This window comes from Prionailurus viverrinus, chromosome D4, assembly GCF_022837055.1.
Source record: "Prionailurus viverrinus isolate Anna chromosome D4, UM_Priviv_1.0, whole genome shotgun sequence".
In the NCBI taxonomy this organism is placed as follows: domain Eukaryota; kingdom Metazoa; phylum Chordata; class Mammalia; order Carnivora; family Felidae; genus Prionailurus; species Prionailurus viverrinus.
The window spans coordinates 57,245,297-57,268,588 of NC_062573.1; the positions used below are offsets into that span (position 1 = coordinate 57,245,297).

At 42.2% G+C, this 23,292-nt stretch overlaps 1 long non-coding RNA gene across 2 annotated transcripts in view; it reads right to left on the reverse strand.

Annotated features, from left to right (window-relative positions):
* Positions 1-636: 636 nt before the first annotated feature.
* The window catches only part of LOC125149923 (uncharacterized), a 31,428-nt gene continuing 8,772 nt past the window's right edge, over positions 637-23,292 (reverse strand). Inside the window, exons 3-4 of one of the 2 annotated variants that reach the window (XR_007146099.1) lie at positions 14,434-14,544; positions 637-696 (exon numbers count right to left, since the gene is read on the reverse strand). This is a non-coding gene — a long non-coding RNA (uncharacterized LOC125149923). Of the gene's footprint in view, positions 697-6,571; positions 6,624-14,433; positions 14,545-23,292 lie in introns of those variants that run through there. The other variant, XR_007146100.1, reaches the window with a different exon arrangement.

Sequence of the window (23,292 nt, forward strand, 5' to 3'; positions counted from 1 at the left end):
TGGGGTGTAAAACAATGACTAAAATAGATTCAAAAAATAATAAACATGGATCTTAGATTCTAGCAGAGAAGGCAGAAGTAAATTAGTAAAACGCCTAGTATATGAGATAGTGACAGGTGCTAAGGGGACAAGTGAAAGCAGAGGTTGCAATTGTGACAGTGATGTGTGAGCTATCTACTGCTGCTGGACAAAGTACCCCAGCACTCAGGAGGCTTAAAACAACAGTACGTTTTATTACCGTTCACAGTTCCTGTGGAAGTAGATGAGCCAGGCTGTTTTGACTTAGTCTCTCACAAGGCTATAGTCAAGATGTCAGCCAGGGCCACAATCATCTGAGAGACCCAGGCAGAAGCTAGTTCTTCTTCTCCTCCTCCTCCTCCTCCCCCTCCCTCTCCCTCTCCCTTCCCCCTCCTTCTTCTCCTCCTCCCCCTCCCCCTCTCCCTCCTCCCCATCCTCTTCCTCCCCTCCTCCTCCCTCTCCCCCTCCCCCATGTCCCCCTCCTCCCCTTCTCTCCCCTTCTCTTCCTCCTCCCCCTCCTCCTCCCCTCATCCCCCCTCCTTCTCACCCTTCTTCTTCTTCTTCTTCTTCTTCTTCTTCTTCTTTTTCTTCTTCTTTTTTATTTATTTACTTTGTGTGGGAGAGAGTCAGCACAGAACCTGACACTGGGCTCTATCTCAAAAACTGTGAGATCATGACCTGCACCAAAATCAAGAGTCAGCCACTTAACCAACTGAGCCACCCGGGTGCCCATGAAGCTAGTTCTTATGACTTATTCTCAGAAGTTACATAGCACCACTTATGTATTATTTACCTCTTACTGCTTAACAGGTCACCCCATAACTTAGTGGCTTAAAACAAAAACATTTAGTAGATTGGTCTCTGAGTCAAAACTTGAGACAGGGCACACTGGGAATGGTTTGTCTCTTCTCCGCCATGTCCTCAGCTGGGACATTTAAAGCCTGGGCATCTGAGATCATCTGAACTCGATGGAGGCTAAAAGATCCACTTCCAGGGAGTTTACTCAAATGTCTGGCTAGGTTACTTCCTCTCAGCCTGAGCTGCTGGCACATGGGCCTTTCCCCAGGGCTGCTTGAATGTTTTTAACATGGTAGTTGAATTCTCCAGAGCAAGCCATCCAAGAAAAACAAATAAAAACCAACCCTTTTAACCATTTGTGACCTGGCCTCAAAAGTCACATAGTCTCATGGGATGCCTGGGTGGCTCTGTTGGTTAAGCGTCCAACTTCAGCTCAGGTCATGATCTCACAGCTCCTGAGTTCAAGCCCTGCGTTGGGTTCTGTGGTGACAGCTTAAAGCCTGGAGCCTGCTTCAGATTCCATGCTCCCTCTTTCTGCCCCTCCTCCACTCACAGTTTCTCTCTCTCAAAATAAATAAATAAATAAATAAATAAATAAATAAAATAAAAAGTCACAAAAAGTAGTCTCAATTTTTGACTGGACAATGGGAGAGGGAAAGAAGCAATATTTGTGTTTGTTGTACCATTTATTCAGCACAAATTGATAAATTGCCCATTATATGCCAGATTATATTTTAGGGGTATTTGGGAGTAGAGCAGTGAGTGAAACAGATCCAAAAGGTATCATTTTTTAGAGAAGAAGATGGAAAACAGATTAGTTAAAATATATACATATATATTTATTTAAACATGAAAATGACCTGGCTTACTCAATAGAGCATGTGACTCTTAATCTTGGAGTTGTGAATTCGAGCCCTAGGTTGGATGTAGAGATTACTTAAAAATTAATGTATTTTTAAAAAAGCATATGAGGTGCCTGGGTGGCTCAGTCAGTTAAGCATCCAACTTTGGCTCAGGTCATAATCTCACGGTCTGTGGGTTTGAGCCCTGCATTGGGCTCTGTGCTGACAGCTCAGAGCCTGGAGTCTGCTTTGGATTCTGTGTCTCCCTCTCTCTCTGCCCCTTCCGTGCTGCTCATTCTCTGTCTCTGTCTCTCAAAAATAAATAAACATTAAAAAATTAAAAAATACATATATATATATATATATATATGTTTTATGTTGATGTGTGCTTAGAAGACACCTAAGGAGGTTGCAATATTTGGTAGGGTGATATCCAGTCCCAGGGCTCTTTTGCCTCATTTCAGAACACTTTCTACAAGTGAAACTCCTGCCCTCTGTTCCCTCTCATATGTCCTCACTTGTCTGTTTACCTGATTTTTTTTCTTCTTCCTTAAATTCTATCACAGCAACAAATAAAGTAATATTAGCCATCACTATTGTACTGCAGCACCCCTTAAATTGGTCCTGATTTTACACCGGCCTGAGTCCCAAAATCTTCTCACTTGGCCCCCAAATTCTCTCCATTCCTTATCAGAGGCCACAGGGAACCCTTTCACCTTTACTTTCCCATGTGACAGGGAGTTTTGACACCTGTAGGGAATCCATGTAACTATCCAGGTCTGCTGAGTGGGATGACTAGCCTCAGTCTTTTAGCTGCCCTGGCCCTGGGGAGCCAGAGTTCAAATTGGAGCACATCTCATTTTTCTCATCCACATGTACAGAAGTGGGCCCTGACACTGAGGGTGACTAGAATTCAAGTGGATTCCCTGATGGGCCCCAACACCTCCAATGATATTCTAGCACACCAGGATGGATTCCTCAGCCCTTTGTACAAACTTCTGCTCCTGCACAGCTCAACAGGGCAATGACACCTTCTTTAATTAATTAAAATAAGAATAATAAAAATGTTAATACTGTTACTTTTGTGCTGACCACAAGAAGGCGCTGTTCCCCAACTCATGCACACACAGTACACTTTGAATAAAGCAGTCTACTAAAAAGGTTTCTGGTTTCCTATCAAACCCAGGGACAGTTGAAAGTGACCTGAGACCTTCAAACTGGGATGTACTAAAATCTTTGGGAAAAAGGGGCGCCTGGGTGGCGCAGTCGGTTAAGCCTCCGACTTCAGCCAGGTCACGATCTCGCAGTCCGCGAGTTCGAGCCCCCCGTCGATCTCGCGGTCCGCGAGTTCGAGCCCCCCCCCCCGTCGATCTCGCGGTCCGCGAGTTCGAGCCCCCCCCCCGTCGATCTCGCGGTCCGCGAGTTCGAGCCCCCCCCCCGTCGATCTCGCGGTCCGCGAGTTCGAGCCCCCCCCCCGTCGATCTCGCGGTCCGCGAGTTCGAGCCCCCCCCCCCGTCGATCTCGCGGTCCGCGAGTTCGAGCCCCCCCCCCGTCGATCTCGCGGTCCGCGAGTTCGAGCCCCCCCCCCCGTCGATCTCGCGGTCCGCGAGTTCGAGCCCCCCCCCCGTCGATCTCGCGGTCCGCGAGTTCGAGCCCCGCGTCGGGCTCTGGGCTGATGGCTCAGAGCCTGGAGCCTGTTTCCCATTCTGTGTCTCCCTCTCTCTCTGCCCATCCCCCGTTCATGCTCTGTCTCTCTCTGTCCCCCAAAAAATAAATAAACGTTGAAAAAAAAATTTTTTTTTAATCTTTGGGAAAAAGAAAGAAAAATAAATGTCTGAAGTGTTGCAACCAGTTAATATGATTTATATGTCAATTTTCTCATCTTCAGCTCACACTTTACAAGAGGGAGACCTCTGGTCCTAATTCTGGGGCTGTCCTCACAAAAGGGATCATATTTAGCCCCCATAACTAGAAACTTCTTGCTGGACACCTTTATCCCTAATGTCCAGCCCCCAAAAAAGGGGCAGAGAGAGGTTCATGGTGTCCCTTCTCTGACCTACTGCTAGGAAGAAGGTCTTTCCAATACTCTAAGGCCCTGATTCACTCTAGGGAACAATTAATACCAGCAGACACTCTTCCTGAAGGCTCTTGCCATCCCTGGCAAGACTTTGCTCTTCTGAGTGTGGTCTCCAAAGTCCCAGAATATTCCAGGAAGCACCTCCCCAGTCACAGCGTAATAGGTAGACAGAAGCCAACTCTCATATACTGTCCGTGGGGCCCAGCACTTCCTATTTCTATCTTCATACCTTCCCCTGCTAGGAAGATTTCCAGTCAGGATCATACCCTTCCTGGAGGGTCAGCCCTGAGCATGCCTCTAGCAGCTTCTCCTATAGTGTATGAGAAGGACCATTGGTGGTTCAACATGGTGAGCCACACTGTTCTGAGTAAATATGGTTTCCGAGGAGTATATAAGTATATCAGTAAGGCTTATAACTAGACTCTGGCCTGCAGTGACTGAGGCACACATGACAGTGTCAGAATCATGATGTCTAGGAATGATGACAGAGTGTTAGGCACTATCAAATATGGGGGGGAAACGTGACAGATTGGCTGGCTCAGTCAGTAGAGCATGCAACTCTTGATTTGAGTTTGAGCCCCACATTGGGTGTAGAGATTACTAAAAAAAAAAAAAAAAAAAAAAAAAAAAAAAAGAATCAAGTAAAAAATGGTTTTGCTATCAGCTCTAGTGAAGATTTAGATACTATTCTATGTTTTCCAAGATGGGAATAATTAACAGAACTAAGGAAGTAGATCTCCACAAGAGTCCACTTTACAGTTTCCTTCTAGAAAAAACAAAATGTAGGGACGCCTGGGTGGCTCAGATAGTTAAGTGCCTCACTTAGGCTCAGGTCATGATCTCGCAGCTCATGAGTTTGAGCCCTGCATAGGGCTCTGTGCTGACAGCTCAGGGCCTGGAGCCTGCTTCAGATTCTGTGTGTGTGTGTGTGTGTGTGTGTGTGTGTGTCTGCCCCTCCCCTGCCCACACTCTCTCTTTCTCTCTCAAAAATAAACATTAAAAAAATTTTAAAAATGAATTCTGAATTCTGTTTATAATGTATAAAAGCAAACAGCGCCACCTAGGCATACTCCTCTTGTGACTTCTTTCAACAAAATTCTTTGCAAAGTATTTATTTCCCTGTTATGGTAGATTAAAGTTGGTTCTTTGCTACATTTGCTTTAAAAAAAAAATGTTTATTTATTTTAAGAGAGAGAGAGCACACATGAGTGAGGGAGACGGCATGAGTAGGGGAGAAGTTCAGAGGGAGAGAGAGAATTCCAAGCAAGCTTAAGGCTCAGCCCCAAGCCCCACACAGGTATCGATCTGACAACTGTGAGATCATGACCTGAGCCAAAATCAAGAGTCGGGCACTTAACTGATTGAGCCACTCAGGTGCCCCTTTAACACATTTGCTTTTTATCTTCCTGTTTAACGAATAAATCTGATATGTGAAACCTAAGAATTTTAATTCATTTTTTCTAATCTAACAGAATAATTCAAATAAATTCAGTTTCAGATAAATTCATCAAAACTTAGGTTTGATTTTACTTTTGAGCTATTTCCATTCTATGTTTTCAACAATAAGCAAAAGAGATGGTGAGTTGTAACTTCATTTTGTCCTAACATATGTCAGGTATCTGCCAAAAGAAAAATTCAGTTCTAGGTGCTGGGGTTACAGAGAACAACATATATGAATTAAATCTTCTTGAGAACTAGTTCTTGGCAACCAAAATCACCATCATCCATAGATTCAGTATAATTTCTACAGTTCGTTACAACAGTTTTGGTTACAAGTAGGAAAACAGCAGAGAATCAGCTTAAGTCACAGAGATATTTATTATCAGGATTCAAAGGACCCACAGAACCTAGGGGCTGAGATGCAGCCCAAGTTCAGTAATGAACTGAAACCAAAGATTCAGCTGTGCTAGGAAATCTTTTTATTTATATTAAAAATTTTTTTTAACATTTATTTATTTTTGAGGGAGAGAGAGAGACAGAGCATGAGAAGGGGAGGGGCAGAGCAAGAGAGGGACACAGAATCTGAGGCAGGCTCCAGGCCCTGCATGAGCCCAATGCAGGGCTCATGACTCACGAGCCGTGAGATCATGACCTAAGCTGAAGTCAGACGCTTAATGGAATGAGCCACCCAGGTGCCCCTGTGCTAAGAAATCTTTATCCTTCATGGACTCTGTCTGCACGTGTGCTTTGCCCTCTTTCTCAGGGGGGCTGGGCTTCTATACAACCCAGGCAACAGAGCAGAATGTGTCTTCTCAGAGATCACACTTTCACATCTGTCCTGCTTTAGGAGACTGGCCAGACTGAGATTGGAAAGAGGGAGAGGGAAGACTGGGGGACCAGCCCAATAGTTCAGGTTTCCTACAATTGGGATTTTAGAAAACATGTAGTCTAGTAGCCTCTCTCTCTCTGTCTCTCTCAGTTTAAAAGTATTACATGGACATACCTTTGTGATCATTCATAATCATACATAAGAAAACACTAAAATCTCCTAACTCCAATTCTCCTCTCTGCATCAAGGATAATCACCATTAATAGTTATATATACCTCCAGTTTACTACTTTCTTTGCACCCATACCTGCATCTATATCTATCATCTATCTACCTATCCATCTCAGTACACTTTGAATAATGTGTACTTACCCTCCATAATGTGAAATGCCTCATCAAATTAGTTGAGGGTCTTAAGAACAATGCCAGGTTTCCTGAGAAGGAAGCAGTTCTGCCTTAAGATTGCAACATAGGGGTGCCTGGGTGGCTCAGTCGGTTAAGCATCTGACTTCAGCTCAGGTCATGGTCTCACAGTTCGTGGGCTCGAGTCCCACATCGGGTGACCTTGGGGGTCTCTCTCTCCCTCTCTCTCTCTGACCCTCACTCAGTTGTGCCGTCTCTAAAAAAAAAAAAAAAAAAAAAAAAAAAATTGCAACATAGAAACCCTGCCTGAGTTTCTAGCCTGCATATCTGAGACTCAAGACTATAATACCAACTCATCCCTGAATTTCTAGCCTGCAGGCATGCTCTATAAATTTCAAACTTGCCAACCACCATATCCTATTGGTTTTATTTCTCTAGAGAACCCTGACTAATACAAATTTTGGTACTGAGTGTGGTTCTAGAGGAATACAATCTTTTTTTATATATAAAATTATTTAATGTTTTTATTTATTTTTGAGAAAGAGAGAAAGAGTGCAAGCTGGAGAGGGGCAGAGAGAGGGAGACACAGGATCCAAAGCAGGCTCCAGAATCTGAGCTGTCAGGAAAGAGCCTGACGTGGGGCTTAAACTCATAAAACGTGACATCATGACCTGAGTCAAAGTCAGGCGCTTAACTGACTGAGACACCCAGGTGCCCCTACAGGAACACAATCTTTTTTTTTTTTTTTTTTAATGTTTATTTATTTTTGAGACAGAGAGACAGAGCATGAGCGGAGGAGGGGTAATTCGAACCAGGCTCCAGGCTCTGAGCTGTCAGCACAGAGACCGATTCAGGACTCGAACTCACTGAGCTGTGAGATCATGACCTGAGCCGCTTAACTGACTGAGCCACCCAGGTGCCCAGGAACACAATCTTAAAGTTGAATTTCTTGAATTGGTTCTGGAGTTTCTGGAATTGGTTCTTTAATTTGGTAGCATTAAAGGCACTAATAACTCTATTTTCAGTAGCAAAGAGAACATTTATAATCCATAGCACGATGTGGCAATAGAGATAAACATTACCTCTGAATATTCCTAATCACTATTAATATGGAGCAAGGTCCTGGGTGACCATGTATTTGATACCTTCAGAACATTTTGTCTGGGTGCCTGGGTGGCTCAGTCGGTTGAGCATCCAACTCTTGATTTTGGCTCAGGTCAGGATCTCACAGTTTGTGAGTTTGAGCCCCAAATCAGGCCCTGTGCTGACAGTATAGAGCCTGCCTGGGATTCTCTGTCTCCCACTCTCTCTGCCTTTCTCTCTCTCTCTCTCTCAATAATAAATAAATAAACATTAAAAAAACATTTTGTCAAACTAACAAGTATGATGAGATTGGCTGGTTACTCCTAATTGTACTGGACAGAGTGAGGAAAGAAAAGGAGGAGACCAGGGATTTGAAATCCCAGCTTGAGTGCTGAATAAATTACTTGAAGCTTTCTATGTCCTGAAAAAACCTTATGTCCTGTAGCTGCAGAGCTGAGATTGCTGAAAAACAAACCTAGAGTTTCATCCTGAAATGGCTGACTTATAGCACAAATGGAATTCCCAGTCTCACAGGTGTCTCCTGTTAAAATAAAACATTGATTGGAAAGGAATGGGATCCTGAAAACTGGAATCAGGAAGATCCTGATAAAATGGAACACAGCCCCTAAATTTTGGTGAGTCTTCTTTGTCAAAAGCAGCCACTCCACCAACACCTGACATTAATCCTACTTTGCCTGAAGAACTCGTAATGGCTTCCTTTGAGGTATTGTAGTAGCCTTGCCATACAATGCTGATTCTCCTCAAGACCAGCCCTTACCACCTGTCTTTGCTTCTAGACCTATAACTGGATTCAAGTTCCATCAACCCCCTAAAGGTGACCTATGAAGTGTGACACACTCCAAAAGAATTACATTATTTTTCCAATGTATACAGGCAGAAATCCAGAGTATCTTAAGAGTATATTAAGAGATATTAAGAGTGTGGGATAATGGTGGAAGTTTAGATCAGCTAAATTTATTGATAGGGGCCCACGAAGCAAAGATTCCAAAGTTAATGTTGCAGCTCAAGGTGTTAAAAATATCTCTAATAGTATGTTTGGTTGTTTAGACCAAAAATGTAGCCTATATTAAATGAGATTGAAATGCCAGAACTTCCTTAGTATTCTTAGAGAAAGGTATCCAAAGGCCTAGGGAGATTGGGGTTTTAGAGAACATTTATTATTTAAGTCCTGCTCACCCACCCGAGGAACATACAGACAATACACCTTTCACTACGGGGAAATAAATTCGTGCAAGGGAACTCCAGCATCCTTGAAGATCTCTGTGCTCACTCTTCTCTGTAGGTTAGAAATTACAATGGGAACTGCTGCCAGTAAGTTGGGAAACCTAAAAACAATGAGTATTAGATCCCAAGGGGCCAAGGGTCAAGTGGTGGCACTTAATCACCTAAGGCAAGGTACGCATGGTTGCTGTAATGGACAGCAGAGTCAAAGCAGTAAATAAAATAGTCTGATTTGCAGAGACGTATGGCATTAACTAGTTGATCATGGTGTCATTACACATGAAATAGATGGGCAATGTATTAAACTCTTACTTGATCTGTATAAGTGGAAGGGTTCTAGATTAAATGAACAAAAGCCTAACTTGAATTTTTAAAAAATAGAGTCAAGGGGTGCCTGGGTGGCTCAGTTGGTTGAGCGTCTGACTTCAGCTCAGGTCATGATCTCACGGGTTCGTGAGTTCAGGCCCCACATCAGGCTCTGTGCTGACATCTTAGAGCCTGGAGCCTGCTTCGGATTCTGTGTCTCCCTCTCTCTCTGCCTCTCCCCCACTTGCACTCTGTCTCTCTCTGCCTCTCAAAAATAAAGAAAAATAATAATAATAAATTAAAAAAATAATAGAGTCAAGTTCCCTCAACCAATTCCCTAGACTTGAGACAGTTTAGAGACTCAGAACCTGTTGAATGAAGGAAAAGCCAGGTCCCCTTGAGGAAGGACCCTAGTCAAACTCAGGATGCTGTTCAAACTTTATACTGTTAAGCTTTCTGCCAGTCTTTCCCAGAGAGACCAATGGCCTATCACTAGGGTGACTCTGCACTGGGGAAAAGGAACTAATCAGACTATTTGGATTGCTGGACACTGGCTGTACACTTAAAATGATTTCAAGGGACCCCAATTGTCACTGTGGTCTACTAGCCACAGAAGGGGCTAATGGAGGTCAGGTGATGTGGGGGGGATTGTTTATTTTTAAATAATTTATTGTCAAGTTAGCTAACATAGAGTATACAGTGTGCTCTTGGCTTTGGGAGTAGATTCCCATGATTTCATCACTTACATACAACACCCAGTGCTCATTCCAACAAGTGCAGGTGACTTTTTTTTTAAGTTTTTATTTTAATTCTGGTTAGTTAACATACAGCATTATATTAGTTTCAGGTGTATGATATAATGATTCAACACTTCCATACATCACCTGGTGCTCATCATGACAAGTGCACTCCATAATCCCCATCACATCTTTAACCCATCCTCCCACCCACCTCCCCTCTGGTAATCATCAGTTTGTTTTCAGTTTGTTTTCTAGAATTAAGAGTCTATTTCTTGGTTTGTCTCTCTCTCTTTTCTTCCCTTTTTTTTTGTTTCTCAAATTACACATATGAGTGAAATCATATGGTATTTGTCTTTCTTTGATGGGCTTATTTTGCTTAGCATTATTCTCTCTAGCTCCATTCTCTCTAGCTCCATGAAAATGGCAAGATTTCATTCTTTTTATGGCTGAATAATATTCCGTTGTATATATATACCACATTTTATTTATCCATTCATCAGTCAGTGGACACTTTGGCTGCTTCCATATCTTGGCTATTGTAAATAATGCTGCTATAAACATAACTGTGCAAATATCCCTTTGAATTAGTGCTTTGTATTCTTCAGGTAAATACACAATAGTGCAATTACTGGATTATAGGGTAGTTCTAATTTTAACTTTTTGAGGAAACTCCATACTGTTTTCCACAGTGGCTGCCCCAGTTTGTATTCCCAGCAACAGTTGAAAGAGGAGTCTTTTTTCTCCACATCCTTGTCAACACCTGTTGTTTCTTATGGGCGGTCAGACAATTAATGGGGTTTTAGCCCAGGTTCATCTAACACTGTGGGTCACCAAACCCATGTTGTGGTTATTTTCCCATTTCTAGAATTCCTAATTGGAACAGACATACTCAGCAACTGGCAGAATTCCTACATTAGTTCCAGGACCTATGGAGTGAGGGCCATTATGGTAGGAAAGGCAAGTGGAAGCCTCAAGAACTGTCTCTACCTAGCAAATGAAAACCAAAAGCAATGCTGCATTCCTGAAGGTATTACAGAGATTAATTCCACCATCAAGGACCTGGAGCATGCAAGGATGATGATTCTCACCATATCCCCATTCAACTCACCTATTTGGCCTATGCAGAAAATATATGGATCTTGAATAATGATAATGGATTATCACAAACTTAATTAAAAGTTGACTCAAGTTGCAACTGCTATACCAGATATGATTTCATTGCTTCAACAAATTAATAAATACATCCTTGTTGCCTGGTATGTAGCTATTGATCTGGTAAATGTTTTTTTTTTCTCCCTCAATATCTATTAGAAAAGACTCTTAGAAGCAGTTTGCTTTCATCTGGCAAAGCCAACAATATAACTTGACTGTCTTATCTCAGGGGCATGATAACTCTCCCGCCTATGTCATAATAGCCCAAATGGACCATGATTGCCTTTCCCTTCCACAAGACATCATGGTGTTCCAAAACACTGACATTAGGCTGATTGGAACTAGGGATCGAGAAGTAGCAACTACTCTAGACTCATTTGTAAAACATTTGCATGTCAGAGCATAGGAAAAAATCCAGCAAAAATTCAGGGGCTTTCTACCTCAGTTAAATTTCTAGGCATTCAGTGATGTGGGGCATGTCATGATATCTCTTCCAAAGTGGAGAATAAGTTGTTGCATCTTGCCCCTCCTACATCTTAAAAAGAGGCACAACACCTGTAGGACTCTTTGGATTTCAGACATGTGTTCCTCATTTGGGTGTGCTACTTTGGACCCATTTACCAAGTAACCTAAAGGCTACTGTTCTTGAGTGGGGCCTGGACAAGAGGAGGCTTTGCAATAGATCCAGGCTGCTGTGAAAGCTGCTCTGCCACTTAGGTCAGATGATCTTGGAGACCCAGTGGTGTTAAAGTGTCAGTGGCTGATAGAGATGCTGTTGGGAGACTTTGGAAGGCCATTATAGGTGAATTGCAGCACAGAACCTTAGGATTTTGGAGCAAAGCCATACCTTCCACTGTGGATAACTTCTCATTTTGAGAAACAGCTTTTGGCCGGCTACTAGGCCTTAGTAGAGACTGAACACTTAATCATAGGCCACCAAGTTACCATGCACCTGAACTGCCCATCATGAACTGGATATTATCTGACCCCAAGCCATAAAGTTATACACTCCATCAGCAAATGGAAGCAGCATATATGAGACTGGGCTTGCACAGCTCTGAAGGCACTATAAAGTTACAAAAGGAAGTAACCCAAATGCCCACGGTCCCCATTCCTGCTACATTACCTTCTATTTCCCAACCTGCACCCATGAACTCATGGGGAGTTCCCTACAATCAGTTGACTGAGGAAGAGAAAACTCAGGCCCGGTTTGTAGATGGTTTTGCACAATGTGTTGGTACCACCCCAAAAGTGGACAGCTGCAGCACTATAGCCCCTTTCTGGGATATCCTTGAAGGACAATGCTGAACAGAAATCCTCCAGAGGGCAGAACTTCAAGCAGTGCATCTGGTTGTTCATTTGCTTAGAAAGAGAAATGACCAGATTTGCAATTATATACCAGTTCATGAACTGTGGCCAATGGTTTGGCTAGGTGGTCAGGGATTTGGAGGGAACATGATTAGAAAGTAGGCATCAAGAAGGTGTAAGGGAAGGGGCACCTGGGTGGCTCAGATGGTTAAGTGTCCAACTTTGGCTTAGGTCATGATCTCACAGCTCATGAGTTTGAGCCCCACATCACGCACTCTGCTGTAAGTGCAGAGATGCTTCAGATCCTCTGTCTCTCTCTCTGCCCCTCCCCCACTCACACTCTTCTCTCAAAAATAAATGAACAATAAAAAAGAAGGTCTAAGGAAGAAATAAGTGGACTCACCTCTCTGAATGAGTGAAAAACTGATATGTGTTTGCCATGTGAATGCTCACCAAAGGGTAGCCTCAGCAGAGGAGAATTTTAACAATCAAGTGGATATGGTGATCCTTTCTGTGAACCAGTCAGCCTCTTCCACATCTGCTCATTATTGCCCAATGGGCTCATTAAATAAATGGCTATGGTGACAGAGATGAAGGTCATGCATGGGCTTGGCAACATTCACCAAGGCTGACCTGGTTATAGCCACCACTGCAGTGCCCAATTTGCCAGCAACAGAGACCAACACTGAGCCCACATTATGGCACCATTTCTAGTGGCAGGTTGATTGCATTGCACCACTTCTATTGTGGAAACAGCAGTATTTTGTTCTTACTGGAATAAACCCCTATTCTGGATATAGATTTGCTTTCCCTGCATTCAATGCTTCTGGGAAACTATGATCCATGTGTTTATAGAACACGTTATCTACCATCATGGTATTTCACATAGTATTGCTTCTGATCAGGGAACTTACTTAACAGCAAATGAAGTGTGCTAATGGGCTGAAAGTCAAGGACTTGTAATGTTCCACCCCAACCTTAAAGCAGCTGTTTTCACTGTTTGGTGGAATGGCCTTTTGAAAACTCAATTACAATGCCAGCTAGATGGCAATACCTTGCAGGGCTGGGGCAACGTTTTCCAGGAAGAGGCATATGTTCTACATCAGCATCCATATATGGTGTTGTTTCTTCTACAGCCAGGAGTCAGGGGGTGGAAATGGGAATGGTACTACTCAGTATCACCCCTAGTGACTCATCAGCAGAATTAAAAATTTTTTTATGCAGGGGCGCCTGGGTGGCTCAGTCGGTTAAGCGTCCGACTTCACCTCAGGTCATGATCTCCCAGTCTGCGAGTTCGAGCCCCGCGTCGGGCTCTGGGCTGATGGCTCGGAGCCTGGAGCCTGCTTCCGATTCTGTGTCTCCCTCTCTCTCTGCCCCTCCCCCGTTCATGCTGTGTCTCTCTCTGTCTCAAAAATAAATAAATATTAAAAAAAAAATTAAAAAAAAATTTTTTTATGTTTATTTATTTTTGAGAGAGAGAGACAGAGCATGAGGAGGGGAGGGGCAGAGACAGAGGGAGACACAGAATCCAAAGCAGGCTCCAGGCTCCAAGCTGTCAGCATAGAGCCCAACAAAGGGCTTGAACCCATGAACCATGAGATCATGACCTGAGCTGAAGTCAGATGCTTAACTGACTCAGCAACCCAGGCACCCCTCACCAGCAGAATTTTTACCCCATCCCCATGACCTTATGCTTTGCTCTGCTAGAGGACTTAGTTCTAAAAGGAAGAACGCTTCTGCCAGGAGACACAACAATAATCCCTTGAACTAGAATTTAAGATTGCCAGCTGGCCATTTTGGGCTCCTCATGCCTCTGAATCAACAGGTAAACAAGGAAGTTATTGTGCTGGCTGGGGTGATTACCAAGGAGAAATTGTGCTGCTACTCTACAATGGAAGTAAGGAAAAGGGTGTGTGGAATATAAGAGAGTTCTTAGGGCATCTGAAAGGAAAATTATTATTATTTTTTTTACTCACACTTCTGACACCAAATGTGTGGATTTTCCACACAAAGCAATTCTGACACTAACTACCCAGAGTTAGGGCAGACCCCACAGGTTAAAGCTCAAGCACACAAGACTCCCTCTCCTCCACCTTCAGATGCCAGTTTTAAGTCCCAAGTTGTCACCTGTACTTTTGACTAACTGGATATAAATCAAGGATTCCCAAAACACCCTCCTCAGTTTTGATCATTTGCTAGAACAGCTCACAGAACTTAAGAAAACAGGTTACTTACTATTGCTGGTTTATTATAAGGAAACAACACAGGAACAAAGATAGGTTTCTTGAAGAAGAAGCACTTCTCCTCGATACCACAATATAAATACTCTGTTTCCAGCCTCCTGTCCTGAAAAATTCAAATTCAAGTCTGCAACATCAACTCTTACATGAATTTGCAGCCTGCCAGCCAGTCCTACAGATTTTATACTTGCCAGCCCCCACAATCATGTGTCGATTTAGTAAAATAAATTTCTCTCATTCTTAATACATGTAATATACCAGTACAACATTTAAAAAGTTAATGAATGGTACACTCATGTTCATACCAGCATTATTCACAATAGCTAAAAGGTGGAAACAACCTAATGTTTATCAACAGATGAATGAATAAAATGTGATATATACATATAATGGGATATCATTTAGCCTTAGAAAAGAAGGAAATCAGGGGCTCCTGGGTGGCTCAGTCGGTTAAGTGTCCAACTTTGGCTCCAGTCAGGATTTTGCGGATTATGAGTTCAAGCCCTGCATCGAGCTCTGTGCTGACAACTCAGAGCCTGGAGCCTGCTTCAGATTCTGTCTCTCCCTCTCTCTCTCTGCTCTCTCTCTGCTCATGCTCTGCCTCTCCCTGCTCATGCTCTCTCTCTCTCTCTCTCTCTCTCTCTCTCTCAAAAATAAACAAACAAAAAAAAAGGAAACTTAGTCATATGCTACAACATGGATGAACCTTGAGGACAATATGCTAAATGAAATAAGCTAGTCACAAAAGGAAAACTACTGTATGATTCCACTTATGAGATATATAGAGCAGTCAAACTCATAGAGATAAGTAGAATGGTGGTTGTCAAGGGGTTTGGGTGAGGGGAGTTATTGGCTCATGGGTACAGAGTTTCAGTTTGGGAAGATGAAAAAATCCTGGGTGGTATGATGGCTGCACAACAATGCAAATATTCTTAATGCCATTTAAGTGTACACTTAGAAATGTTTAAAATGGTCAGCTTTATGTTAATTGTTTTTACCACGATCTTTAGTAAGGGTAAAAATTAAGGAATTAAAAAATAATTTACACATCCTTTGTGTCATCACCCTTGGATCTTTATTCTTGGCAATTGAATCTGCTCTTGGATTTGTCAGAGGATATTTTGGGGCAGGAGGTTTTTTTCTAGGGCAACAAAATGGTTCATACTGGCAACCCTATCCACATGCAGCACTGTCTCCATGTGTATGTGTTTTCCAATTCATGTTTTTTGGTTCTATTTAAAACCATGGACACATGAAGAGCATTTTTCTTAGTTATACCACAAAATACAGGCCATTTTTAAATAACAAGATAGAAGGGACAATGGTTCATGTATTTATACTTCCTTGATCATAGTCTCTAAGGCACTGTGTTAGTCTGGGCCCAATAAGATTGAAATAACAACGTAGGTTAGAAAGTTTAATACAAAACATTATTCAACTCTGATTGACATGTGACTGGAAAACATAAACTATGGCTGAAAGATAGTACCCAAGGAAGATAAACTTGGAATGGGCCCCTTCCCCAAATCCAGGGTTCATACCTCATTGGAGAAGATGCAGTCCAGCCTAGGCTGGGTACCAGAGATTCAGAAATATCAGAGATATCAGGGATACCCAGTAGACTGGATAACAGAGAAAGAAGTTTGCTAGTTCCCCCAGGCCAATCAGTGTCAAAGGTCTACAGTTAGTGGGCAAGCTGGAAGCAGCTCTCCAGAGGGCAGGTGAGGCACAGGTATAATCCCACAAGAGATATGAGTGTGCAGGAGTGTCCAGAAGTGCAGGTGGACCATGTGCAGGCCTGCAGACAGAGTGGTGGCTAGACAGGAACCACCTGTGGTGTAGGTGAGGAACTGGGCCACTGGTGGAGGCAGGAGGGCTTCTGGGCAGTTTCTGCGTCAAGCAAGATTATTACTAGATGAGGCCATGACTGCAAGGTTGCTGAGGAGATGCACACACTGGGCATGTGACTGGGCAGAGATCCACCCGGTGTTCTCATTGACCCAACATGCAGCAGCCAGAAACAGTATGAGAGCCCCTTCCTCCTGCAAAAGCAAAAGCACCCCCCACCAGACCCCATGCCCTCTACTGAAAATGCTTAACATTGTGCTCACTATAAACGAGAGATGCTTGAAGGAAATCTGTCCAGCATCACAGAACATATATTGAAGGATTAATTTGGAGCTGGGAGACAATAAACTGGTAACTGTCACAGGTGCTTTATCCCTCAGAGTTTTTAACTCATTCAGTCATGTTCTGATGCTCCGTCCATAATCCTTTCTAATTTCTGCATTTGGCATGGCTACTCTCCCTCCTACAGAATTACTTTTTTTTTTTTTAATTTTTTTTTCAACGTTTATTTATTTGTGGGACAGAGAGAGGCAGAGCATGAACGGGGGAGGGGCAGAGAGAGAGGGAGACACAGAATCGGAAACAGGCTCCAGGCTCTGAGCCATCAGCCCAGAGCCCGACGCGGGGCTCGAACTCACGGATCGCGAGATCGTGACCTGGCTGAAGTCGGACGCTTAACCGACTGCGCCACCCAGGCGCCCCTACAGAATTACTTTTTAATGATGCCTGGGTTCATTGCTCTGCTAAAATAACAATGACTAAATCATAGGTCTCTTTATATTTGAAAATTAAACTGCCTAATCTGTAATTCTTATTTTACATGAAATATAACCCCAAAAGCAGTAATGTAAAAGAATACTTTAAATCTACTGATATCAGTAATTAGAGCTGTCAAAATAGGAGCAACTGTTTTCTTATTTGCACATCTATGTCTACTTACCAGAACAATGCTAGTAATAAGTGCAGTCAAGTCTTTCTCTGGCAACCTGCATGTTGTCAGTGCCATCCATCAGCCTTTTACTCTCCTCTGCTCATTTATTCCCAGAAATTCAAGAAGCTTCCTCTCTAGAGGCCAGAGGCTTTTGGTACTGAATTCCCTCTGGCAAAAGGTCTTCAGTGTAAATACACCATTCTCTTTCCTTGAGAATTGATGACTCCCAAACAAGAAAGAGGATGGAGGGGCGCCTGGGTGGCGCAGTCGGTTAAGCGTCCGACTTCAGCCAGGTCACGATCTCGCGGTCCGTGAGTTCGAGCCCTGCGTCGGGCTCTGGGCTGATGGCTCAGAGCCTGGAGCCTGTTTCTGATTCTGTGTCTCCCTCTCTCTCTGCCCCTCCCCCGTTCATGCTCTGTCTCTCTCATGCTCTGTCTCTCTCTGTCCCAAAAATAAATAAACGTTGAAAAAAAAATTAAAAAAAAAAAAAAGAAAGAGGATGGAGACATCAATTTAATTATTTTTTTCAAAGACAGAGAGAGAGAGAGAGAGAGAGAGAGAGAGAGAGAGAGAGAATTTTAAGCAGACTCCATGTTCAGCATGGAGCCCGATGTGGGGCTCGATCTCATGACCCTGAGATCATGACCTGAGCTGAAACAAAGAGTTGGCTCAAATAGCTGAGCCACCCATGTGCCCTGACATCAATTTTAAATCCCACATAAGCCCCATAGCAAATTAGAAGTTTAGAAATAACCTCACTATTTGTGAGCATTTTAAATTATCCTAATTTGCTAATACTCAGTGCTGGCAAGAGGATGGGGACACAGGAACTTCCAAGACCACCTCTGCTATGATAAATTTGGCAATAACCCTCATGTAAAATGAGCACATCCTCTTGCTCAGAAATTCCACTTCTAGCAATTTATCCCGGGGAATATACTCTCCCAATTCAAAATTGGTGTTTGCAAAAGGATGTGACCCAAATGTTATTTCTAATAGTCAAAAGAAGGAAGGAAGGAAGGAAAGGAAAGGAAAGAAGAAAGGAAGGAAGGAATTGTTTACATCACTAGGAAACCATTTAACTATATTTCTTAGAAGCCCGAGGACAAACTATACAAACTAAACTTTTAATATGAAAAATCCCAACTATACAAAATGGAAGAATAGTATAATGAATCCATGTTTAACCATCATGCACCTTCAAAAATTATCATTTGGCTATGTAACCAAACCAATGTGAGTACCCACCTTGGTGAATTGGAAACTCGCTGAGTTGTCACACAAAGAAAAGTTTATTTGCAGCAAATAAGATCATGGGGAATAATTTCGAAAGCCATGACCCCCTTTGAGCAAGGGTGGATGGGTTCCTTTTATGGGTTAGGATGAATATTTAGATATAGAAGCTTTGTCATCGTATGTAGAGGTGGGCATAAGGTCGTTCATGCACCTTAAGGAAACATTCCTATACACACATTGTATGTTATATAAATGAGGCTCATGCCCCTCCTTGGAGATTTAAGTATTACAACGGAGTAAAGGTAGTTGTTGGTCATCCTGGAGGTCACTCCACTATCCATCTGCACAAGTGTGAGTCAGGGGTTACACTCAAACTGGTCTGGGTGGTCTGGGCCGGCTGGAGGTCTTGACAGGGCAGTCACTATCACTCCAGGGGAGGTTTCGCTTTCCACCTGCCTGAGTTAGGAGGTAATCTGGAAAGAAGAGCTTAAGGAAAACTGGGACAAGGGTAGGGGAGTACAAGCAGATGAGCAGTGTAAGAAATAAGTCCACTGACCCAATCAAAGGAGGGTCGTGAGACTCACAGCATGGTGAAGCAAGGCTTTAATCAACGTTCTTGCAGGAGTGGGAGTCTGATGGACAGTCACCCCTGGGGTAGTTACAGCAATTTATCTTTTAGCATGTAAGTCCCTCCCCTGGTTCCTCATTGGCTGAGTATTACAGAGGTTACAGCATTACCTGGACATTGCCTTTGCCCATGTAAGGCCAAAAAGTAGTCTGATTGGAACAAATGTATATTTCCTGAGGTGACAGACTTTAAGTCCCTTGTTTTTTGGTGCATGCTCATTGCAAAGCCTGCAAAAATACGCCTGCAAAAGGGAGAGGGGAAGAAGACCCAGGAAGTCAAGTGTCCGAGGGTTTGGGATTCCATGGGGGGGGGGGGGGGCGTTTGTACATATTTACAATAGGTTGTAAACCTACTGTTAACTAGACAGCACAGCTTTTATTTGGTATTTCTGAAAACGAATTATCTTCCTTACTTCTCATGGCAGTAAAGGTTGGGTCTTGGGGTCTAGCTGGTGACAGCTAATCTTGTTTCATCTATTCTTCTCTCACCTTTTCTTTCTTCTTTTGAGTAATTTGAAACAAACAGCAAATTACACCATTATATTGTTTTACCTATGAATAGTATGTATCTCTAACAGTAAGGACCTTTAAAAACACATAACATTGACATTATCACACCTAACAAAAATTACAAGAATTCCTTAGTATCATCTAAAACCCAGTTTATGGCTTCCAGTTGTCTAAAAAATGTGGGTTTTTAAAATCGAAATATATTTGACATATAACGTTGTGTAAATTGAAGGTGTACCTGTTGATTTGATACATTTATTATTGCATTGTGATTGCCAGTGCTGTGTTGGCTAGCACGACTATCACCTCACATAATTATCATTTCTTTTTTTGTGGTGATTGGAATAATTAAGATCTAGTCTCTTAGCAAGTTTGATGTTTATAATACAATATTGTTATCTATAATCACTATACTGTGCTTTAGATCTCTAAGACTTATTTATCAGGTTTACACCCTTTAACATCTCTCCTATTCTCTACCCTCCAGGCCTTGGTAACTGATAGAGTAGGTAATTAGCTAGATAAAAGCAGGGAACAAATGCTTTCCAACAACAACAAAAAAAAGGCAGAAACCAGATTCCAAATAGCCAGGAAAGACCCTGGAGGATATACATGCATTCTTCCCTATAACAGGCTGCCCTACAGTAACCTATAGCTTCATTATAATACATTTACATTGCAGTTTTGACTCCCCACCTCTGGGGCGGGGTTGGAGGGGGGTAGACAGCCACCATGGCAGTTCCAACAAGGACCATAGGGGCCAAAAACTCCCCCTTGAGAGTTTGGCTCTCTATATTCTTTTTTGGCTGAACTCAACAACTGTGGTTGGTGCAGAAGCAGAGAAGGGCTCCACAAGATGACAGTAACCACCATTTTACTGTTCCTACAAGTATTTTTTTAGATTCCATAGTATAAGTGATATCGTACAGAATTTGTCTTCTCTGAGTTACCTCACGGAGTATAATGTCCTCAAGGGCCAACCATGTTGTCACAATGCAGGATTTCCTTCTTTCTCATGGATGAATAATATTTCACTGCATATATACCATATCTTCTTTACCCATTCATCCACTGATGAACATTTAGGTTGTTTCCATATCTTGGCAATTATGAATACTGCTACAATCTTCATGGAAGTGCATATATATTGCTTCAATATCCTGTTTTCATTTTCTGGTTATATACCAAAAGTAGAATTGCTGGATCATATGGTAGTTCTATTTTTAATTTTTTGAGGAACCTCCATAATACTTTTTATGGGGGCTATGCTAATTTACATTCCCACCAACAGTGATTAGTGACTCCTTTTTCTCCATATCCTCACCAACAATTATTTCTTGTCTCCCTGATGATAGGTGTGAGGTGATAGCTACTTATGGCTTTGATTTACATTTCCCTGATGATTAGTGATGTTGATCACCTTTTCCTGTACCTGGTGGCCATTTGGATGTTTTCTTAGGAAAACTGTCTATTTAGTTCCTCTGCCCACTTTTCCCCCTATTTTTTTAAATTGTATTGTTTGTTGTTAATGAGTTCTGAGTTCTTTATATATTTCAGATATTTACCACTTTTCCAATATATGGTTTGCAAATATGTTCTTCCATTCTATAGATTGCCTTTAAATATTTTCTCCCATTCTATAGATTGCCTTTTCATTGTGTTGTTTCTATTGCTTTGCAGAAGCTTTTAGGTTTGATGGAGTCCCACTTAATGATTTTTGCTTTTGTTGATAGAATCCAGGTTTTCTATTACTTGAAAACAAAAGCACTGTAACTGATAAGTTCTCACTATACTTATTCATTCTTCTGCTATATTATTTATTGCTCTTCATCACAACTATTGACTCTGAGCTTATCTTCCCAAATGGACTATTAGCTCATTGCCTTAAGCGTGTCTTATTTATCTTAATCTTTCTAGTTTCTACCAATACCTGACACAGGGACGTTGCTAAGTAAATATTTGTTGACTGTGTGACTAGTTCTACCTGTTATATCCTGAGTACAGAGATTAAGGAGTTTACATGAAAAACAATTTGTATCCTTAAAATGTAAAGGAAACCAGGGGCGCCTGGGTGGCTCAGTCGGTTGGGCGGCCGAGTTCAGCTCAGGTCATGATCTCGCGGTCCGTGTGTTCAAGCCCCACATCAGGCTGTGTGCTGACAGCTCGGAGCCTGGAGCCTGTTTCGGATTCTGTGTCTCCCTCTCTCTCTGACCCTCCCCTGTTCACGCTCTGTCTCTCTCTGTCTCAAAAATAAATAAACGTTAAAAAAAATTTTAAAAAAATGTAAAGGAAACCATAATACATTGCAGTTAAATAAAATTTTTAAAAAATACACCTGAAAGTAACCAAATGAAACACCAAACCAGAATAAAACACATTCTGTGGTAATCATTTGTAGCTTGTACACATACTTCTTTCTGGGTCACTTGGACACTAGAACATTTTTTTAAAAACTGTTATTTTGATCTAATTTTAGATGTACAGATAAATTGCAAAACAGTACAGAGTTCCTATTTACCCTTTACTCACTTACCTCTGTTAACATCTTACACGACTATGATACATTTGTCAAAACTAAACTCATTGAAGTACAGACTTTATTTGGAATTCCTCAATTTCTCTACTAATACCCTCTATCTGCTCCAGGATCCAATACAAAATACCATGTTGTCATGACTCCTTATCTCTCATCTGTGATGGTTTCTTAGTCTTTGGCTTTTATGACACTTTTGAAGAGTATTGGCCAGGTATTTACAGAATTTCTCTTAATTTTTGTTTATCTAGAGACTTATTGTCTAAAGCTTTCTGGAAATTCTTTTTTTTTTTTTTAAAGTAAACTTTACCTCCAATGTGGGGCTTAGACTCACAACCCCAAGATCAAGAGTTGCGTGCTCTACTGACTGAGCAAGCCAGGCGCCCTCTAGAATTCTTTTGTAGTAATAATAATGCCTTATAAATGCAAGACATTTTATGGCTTACAAACGAACATCAGTATGTTCCTGTGGTGATTCCCACCTTCATCTGGAGAAGTGACTCAGAAAGAATGTTTGTCCCCATGTACAGGAAGGCCTTCACAGAGAACTACTGGAAGGAGCAGGCTGAAAACACCATTAGCACCTGCTGGAATGAAGGCTGGACAGGAGGTCACTGAACCGGACCAGGCCTGAAGGGAACCGAGCTTGAACTTGTGAGGTACCCTCACTGGGTCAGATTCCTGACCTCCACGGGTCTACATGGTTTCTAAAATTCTCTATTATCTATGTATTTAATTCACCCTGCTAATACTGCACTCTATTCACACTAAAAATTAACAGCTAATGATAAAACCCAAAAGTTGCCTTTCACAGATAGCTTTTTACTGTACAACAAAGTCCTTTACTTTTATTTCTCTGAGAAAGGCCCTCTTCAAAAGGCTGATGGGGCATATTGGCACCTGATGGGTCAGCCTAAGTTACTTCTTTTCTCCTTCCTTCCTTCCTTCCTTCCTTCCTTCCTTCCTTCCTTCCTATTTCTTTCTTTCCTTTTCCTTTTTAGTAATCTCCACACCCAAGTCAAACACACCACCCCGAGATCAAGAGTCACATGAGCCTCCAACTGAGCCAGACAGACACCCCTGAGTTACTTCTTGAGGAATTAACCTCTTGGGAACTACATTCCTTGCTTCAGAAAAACCAAGGTGCATTAGTGACAGCAGCAGAGATG